The following is a 6,890-nucleotide window of genomic DNA, read 5'->3' as shown; positions in this document are numbered from 1 at the left end:
ATACCCTCTAGGTGATAGTTCTTGATTACTTTTTGATAAATAATTCGTTCTTATTGCGAAATAGGAGCACTATTTATCAATCTGTAATAAAAGACTTGAGGAAATTCTGTTTTTTTATAAAGACAAAAATTTTTGAGGCGAAATACCCAAAAAGAAGTTTGTAAAAAAACCCTATGTATTATTAGATTTTTGGAGTCAACTCCAGATTCTAAATATATCTCATGTATATTATACTACACCTAAGTCTAACGGTTTTTCATATACCTATTTGAAATTTATGTACAAAAATGACAGATGCAGCCACTCGAATAACTATTCATTTTTACTATACGGGGGGAATACGTGCTACTTAACTTGACTCGCATTTCTTATTGAAAAAGACATACTTTATTGGAATTTCGACAATATTTTGATCACTATTAATACAAAGTGTAAAAAAAGTAAGTTTCAAAATAAATTTGAGAAAACTACCCAAAATCAATTTTTTCAAATGGAAACCCCAATCTTAAATAATTTTGTCTTATTCAGTATTAAAAATAAGGGCACGTTTATGTATACTTTTTTTGTAGTTTCTTGGCTCTGCTCTCAGCAATTTGCCAGTCGATTTGAAGGGAAGTCAGGATAGACGAGCCTGCACTCCCCAACCCTCGGTCTTATTCTTCCCGTCTCAGAGCACTGCAAGGCTCCGAATCAAATAACGTGAACACAAACTCCATTAAAAGCTGAGAAAACTGGGGTTTAGTAACTCAAACAACAAAGGTTAGCTAACTACTACACAATGGCTAAACACACAGGAGTAGGGCTGACGTCACAACTGGCAGGTGGACCCAACATCTGCAACATTCAATTATTTTGAAATTTTTCACAGTTGAAGTTTACTAATAGTTAAAAATTTTATGATTGCATTGATTGACTTTTCCGTTGGATGACCAAGTATAACTGTCATGTTAATGGGCGTTTTAAAGCCTATCTTCACAAGCTCTTGATATATATTAAAGTTTGGTACGTGGTGAATTGGACACTCAAAAAATATGTGGTCTAAGTGATCCACGGAACCGCAATCACATAAGGGGTCGTCTCTAAGGTTCAGTTTAAATAAATGTTCTCTTGTCAAACAGTGTCCGGTTCTCATTCGGTAAAAAGAAATTTTTGAAAACCATGGAGTACTCAAAAAGTCCACCTGAACTCTGCTATACCGAGATTTGTTATTTAATTTTTTTCAGGTTTGTTGAAATTGCGAAATTAACTCGTTTCTACTTGTGTTCACTATGTCTGCCATCGGCACTGAAATGTCCAGTCCAAAGGAACATTCAGTATTCTGCCGATGTTTGCCAGCTTATTTGCCTCTTCATTACCCAAAATCCCAACATGGCTGGGGTTCAATCCCAATAGAATTTCATCGATTTTCGAGGTTGTTAGTTTTTTGTATCAATTCCCGAATTTGACCCGTCACAAAATCAGTGTCCGTTGCAATGTGAGTGCGTTGGAGTCTCTTAATGCCACTCTGGGAGTCTGTAAAAATAATTACCTTGGGGATATGCTTTCTGATTGTGACGATAATTGCCTCGTATATGGCAATTAACTCGGCGTTGGATATTGCTAATTCCTTGGGGAGCTTTGAGGAAAATTTAAAGTTTATTTCAGGAATTGAAATCCCCATACCTACATTTTTTTGAAGCGTCAGTAAATACAAAAGTGTGAGTATCATTAAATTGTTCGGTTTTTAATAAGAAGTGTTGCCGTGCATCAGTGTCCTTTTTATTGATGTTCAAGGTAACTGTTTTGATAGGGGTTATTTGGTTTTGATAATTAAAGATATAACATGGTAGTGTAGGGTTCCTCAAAAAAAGTTTATGATGGGGAAAAAAACTACTCAGGCTCCGCACCAGTACTGGTACCCTAAGATTTCTGGTAGTGGTGTTGACCAAATATTTTATTCTAAGTGTTTTTAGTAAGCCAAGAAGTGGGTGGTTCGTTAACGGTAAGATTTTAGATAGGAATTGTATTGCTAATATATTTCTTCTCAGCGAAAGAGGAAAGTCTGTTGCTTCACAAAGCAACGTATTAATAGGAGTCGATTTCATGCACCCCAAACATATGCGTAACCCTTGATGATGTATTACATCTAGTTTTTTTAAGGAGAGTTTGAGTGGAATTGCCAAAACAAAAGAAGCGAACTCCAAATGGGATTTAACCAATGCGTGAATGACGGTAAGCAAGGTGAGAGGATTCGCCCCCCACCATACCCTGCAAACATGGTTTTCCCTAACGTTATTCTATCGTCTAGAGACTTTTCACTTTATTTAACATGAACATAAAATAATCAAGATGTTTAACACATTCTCCCTTAGGTGCGTTAAACACCCAACTTAAAGACCTGAAAGGTTTCACCTTTTCCTTCTCTGGATGGTTCTCCCTGACGTCATTCTATCGTCTAGAGACTTTTCACTTTGAAAACTTGCTGTAGATTTTTGTACGAACTTGCGCTACGATTCCACGTAATCCCATGTTATATTTTATTGGTGATTTTTAAAATAACTATTTAATATGAACATAAAATAATCAATATGTTTAACACATTCTTCCTTAAGTGCGTTAAACACTCAACTTAAAGGCTTGAAAGGTTTCGCCTTTTCCTTCTCTGGATGGTTCTCCCTAACGTTATTCTATCGTCTAGAGACTTTTCACTTCTCAGTACATTCAGATCCCTTGTGGCCCTATTTGAGGTGTTTTCTATGTGAATTTTCCATTTTAAGTGTTTGTCCAGAATAACTCCCAAGTATTTGACTTCGTTCTTATATGGTATGGTTGTATTTTTAATTGTAACGTTAGGGGGTGTCAGACTGCGTTGTCCTTTTGAGAAGTGAATCGCTTAACATTTTTGCAGAAAGAGTTGGAAATGTTTATTTTCCAACCACTCCAATATCCGCTCCAACGCCGAGTTTATATCTCTCACCATTGTTGCCATATTAGTACCCTTGGCAATCAAGACCAGGTCGTCTGCGTAGCCAATAAGTAGGACATTTGTAAGTTTAATGTTAAAAAGGTTCCGGATATAAATGTTAAACAAAATAGCACTAAGAGGAGAACCATGAGGCAAACCCGCGGACGTTTTTAATGAGCCGAAGAAGGAACCATCATTCTTTCTGGTAAATAGATGCCTATCCTGCATGATTTTGAGGATTACATTATTTATTTCAGTTGAAATAGTTAAGTTGTTCAAGTCTTCATAAAGTGCGTAAGGATCGACATAGTCATACGCAGACTTCAAATCTAGGAAAACTGCAATGGCCATTTGGTTGTCTTTAAAGGTCAGATCTACATATGAACATAAAAAGGATATATTATTCTGTATGCCCATACCTTTCCTAAAGCCTGTTTGAAAAGGGGAGAACACATTTTTAGATTCAAGCATCCATTCAATTTTATTCTTAAACATGATTTCCAGGGTGTTAAGAAAGCATGATGATAAGACTATGGGCCTATACGAATTCGGAGAATCTGGACTTTTGTTCGGTTTTAAAATAAAAACGATGATATATTTCTTCCAAGTGTATGGGAAATCATGTCCTTGTAAAATATTATTATAACATTTCAATAAGACCTTCTTTGCATTATTTGGCATATTTTTGAGCATCGCATATGAAACATCCTCCATGCCGGTTGCCGAGATTTTTTTATTGCTTAAGCTGTTATTTAAATTGTGAATAGAAAAAAATTGGAGTGATTCTTCTTTTGGGCTTAAGGGGTTGAAGTTAGGTATTATATTACAAATTCCCATATTTTGTAAATTTGTCATTTTTATTTCATCTTGTATGTTTTTCTTTTTAGTATTTTTTTTGTTGTTTGCAAACTTTTTGATTTTATTCCAGACATAACAAGTATTGGAATCTCTGTTTAGAGTCTCACAAAATGATATACATTTTTGGCGTTTCTTATTGTTACGTTCCCTTTTAGTTAAGGCAATTCTTCTTTTTGTTTCCAAGCAATTTTCCATATTGGGGTTGTCCGAGAAGTTACGGCTTTTCTATTTTCAACTAAAGCTGAGCACTCTGCGTCCCACCATTGCCTTCTTTCGAAGGTTTATTTAATGTTTTGAAAGGAATAGTTTGGTCTGCAATATTGTTTAATTTAGATTCGAACTGTAAAAAAGTGATATCATTAGGGAAGGTTTCCAAATTTAGTTTTTCATAATAGAGATCCCAATTGGCTTCGTAAAAAGGTCTAACTTTGTATGGTTGCATCCAAATATCATCAAAATTATGATCAGAGTCCCCTATTCTCAAAGAGGTTGGAAAGTGATCACTACCTCCGTAATCGGGTAGGACCCTCCAATTTGAAAATGTAGCCAAGTCGCCGCTCACTATTGTGAGGTCAAGTGCACTTTTGCCATGGTTGGGGTTTTGGAGAAGTGTCGGTGTGCCATCGTTTAGTAAGATTAATTCGTTGTTAAACAGAAAATCTTGTAATGTTTTTCCCCCTTTGTTAGGCGTAGTTTTATCCCACAAAAGGTGGTGACAGTTCAAGTCCCCCATGAGAACCATAGGGGTGCCTATGTTTAAGATGTTCTTTAAAATTTCCTGGGATATTTTGTAATTTGAGTTACAATAGATGTTTGTTAAAATTTGTATTTTATTTTAATTGTTATGTACTGAATATGGTTATTATTAAAAGTTTCAATAGTATCAAATGTAATGTTATTTTTGATTAATGTTGCTACTCCTCCATGCCCATCTTCCCTGTCTTGTCTTATCGATTGAAATGATTTCAAACTGAAGTTATGGTTGTTTTTTAGCCAGGTTTCAGTTAAAAAAAATAGATCAAATCCTTCTGAAAATTTAAATAGATTAGCCCTGTTTTTATTTACGCTTCTTATATTCCATTGCAGTATGTTGAGATTATTTTTCTTTGTTCTTTTGATTATGAATGGTTGTATTTTGACACGAATCCGGATAATCCAGATCCCGATATGTCTCTCTATTTAAATAACTTATAATAAAGTTATGGAGTGTTTTCTCGGTGCTTGGTATAGTTAAGATTTATTTCAGTAGTTGTTTTATGTCTTCATTTGGAGTTGCATAGTTGGTTAGATTTGGGTTGTGCTAAATATTCCTAGAGGCACTTGAAGGCGTTTGTGATATATTATGATGCAAGAATGATTTGTCCGAGTCAAGCATGAGTGCGTTGTGTGATGGAGTTGTTAGCGTTATGACTTCTTCCGTTAGGAGAGTTTAAGGCATTATTATGTGCTTTCATATCCTAACCAGATTGGTGGATTATTCTTTTTCTAGAGGGTTCGCTTGTTACAGTTTGGCTGAAGGTTCGCTTCTTTGCATTGCTGTTAAAATGTGAGGGTCGTCTTTGATTGAGGGTGGCAATTGTTAGATGTTTGGGCTGTCTTAATTTGGGGGAATTCAGCACGGTTATAAAAGTAATCGACTCTTGATTGGTAAGTTTTTTTGATGCGGCTGATGCATCATGGAATGTCATGTATTCAAACGCCATTATTTTTTTAATATCTTGTTATCTCATGTATTCTGGACATTTTTTTGTAGGAACTTTTATGTGGTTCGTGGCAAAAGTGGCATTTAGTGTCACATGTATACGCGGGTTTATCTTCCCCGGTTATCATAATTTTATGGCTTTGCGCATTTTTTTCGCCGCAGTTAAAACAATTTTTCTGCCCTTTGCAGTTTTTCTTAGTGTGCCCATACAGGAGACATGAAAAACATTGCGTCACTGATGGGATATACATTGACACTGGTAAGGGTAGACGAAAAAACTCAATTTCCTTCGGCATTATAGTGCCTTTGAATGTAAAGAGACAGGTACCCGCTGGTAGATATTCAATTTTATCATTTCTGAAGATTTTACGATTAAGTCTTTTTATGTTGATAATGTCGCTCTTGCAACTGCATGATTCCAAAAGTTCTGTTTCGGAAAAATCTAAGTCTATTTCTCGTACTAGGCCCTTTGATGTTGTAAAGTTTAAGGGAATGAAAACATTGTAGCCTTTACCTTCAAGATTTTTATTCTTGATGAAAAGGTTAGCTGCCTCCGCTGAAATAAATTTTATACATACTCGGTTCAGGCCTATATTTTTTATAGCCTTGATATTTCTCAACTGAAGGTTGAAAATATCTCTGGCAATTTTCAAATGTGAAAACCTGCCTTTATTATCTGTTCTGCGATTCAATGTAAACAAAAAAGGGACCGAATTCCTTCATATCATAAAAAAGGGTAGGTTTTTCTTTAGTTTGCGATATTAGTTGTTCCCGTTGGATCGGAATTAATTTTTTGAGAGTCCAAAACGTTTACTAACTTATTACCCTCTCGTTCCAGTAATCTAGTCCAGGGCATGGGGGTCTCACTCAAATAGTCAAGGTCAGACCAAGATTTTGCTTGTCGTTAGCGCCACCTAGGCCTTGCTTACGAGTCAACTTACTCATAAATGAACGGAAGATCCCCGAGGGGGCGCCACGGCGACGTTTACAGCGTGGGTGCTGATTTCAAAGATGCTGATTTGCATTTTTCGCGAGCGCCATAGATGCTCCCTGGTTTGTACGTAATCGTCAAATTTACAGGGACCTAGAGTGGGAGCCACTACGAGACCTACTAAAAAGAAAAGCAGCCACGACCTTCGAAAAGGCCAAAAACCACCCCTTTGAGGAGCTACGAAATGCCGTAGATTACTCCCCAGAGGACTTCGGGCCCAGGAAAAAAAGGCCCAGACACCAGATGGCCCAATAGGGCAAATAAATAGGTACAAGCAGTAAAGAGTAAAGTACAGAGTGCTGTAAGTGTATAACTTGTAGAATAGAGTGATAGAAGTAACATTGAGTAGTGTAGTGCTTGTGTCAAATTAGTAAGATGCCCATTCTAGCAGCTAG

General features: G+C 36.3%; 1 protein-coding gene across 3 annotated transcripts in view; it reads right to left on the bottom strand.

Moving 5' to 3' along the window:
• LOC109536908 (activating signal cointegrator 1 complex subunit 1) overlaps positions 1-6,890 on the bottom strand; it is a 14,736-nt gene that overhangs the window by 2,454 nt on the left and 5,392 nt on the right. The window contains exon 1 of one of the 3 annotated variants that reach the window (XM_019903363.2): positions 559-841. The exons of the other annotated variants lie outside the window; for them this stretch is intronic. The gene's annotated coding sequence lies outside the window, so the exon portion shown is untranslated. Of the gene's footprint in view, positions 1-558; positions 842-6,890 lie in introns of those variants that run through there. 3 annotated transcript variants of the gene reach the window in all.

The sequence above is a fragment of the Dendroctonus ponderosae genome, unplaced genomic scaffold (genome assembly GCF_020466585.1).
Source record: "Dendroctonus ponderosae isolate FM_Combo_2020 unplaced genomic scaffold, Dpon_F_20191213v2 Dpon_F_20191213_2, whole genome shotgun sequence".
Classification (NCBI taxonomy): Eukaryota; Metazoa; Arthropoda; class Insecta; order Coleoptera; family Curculionidae; genus Dendroctonus; species Dendroctonus ponderosae.
The sequence above is the reverse complement of the archived record's forward strand: the minus strand, read 5'-3'. Positions and strand labels throughout refer to the sequence as shown.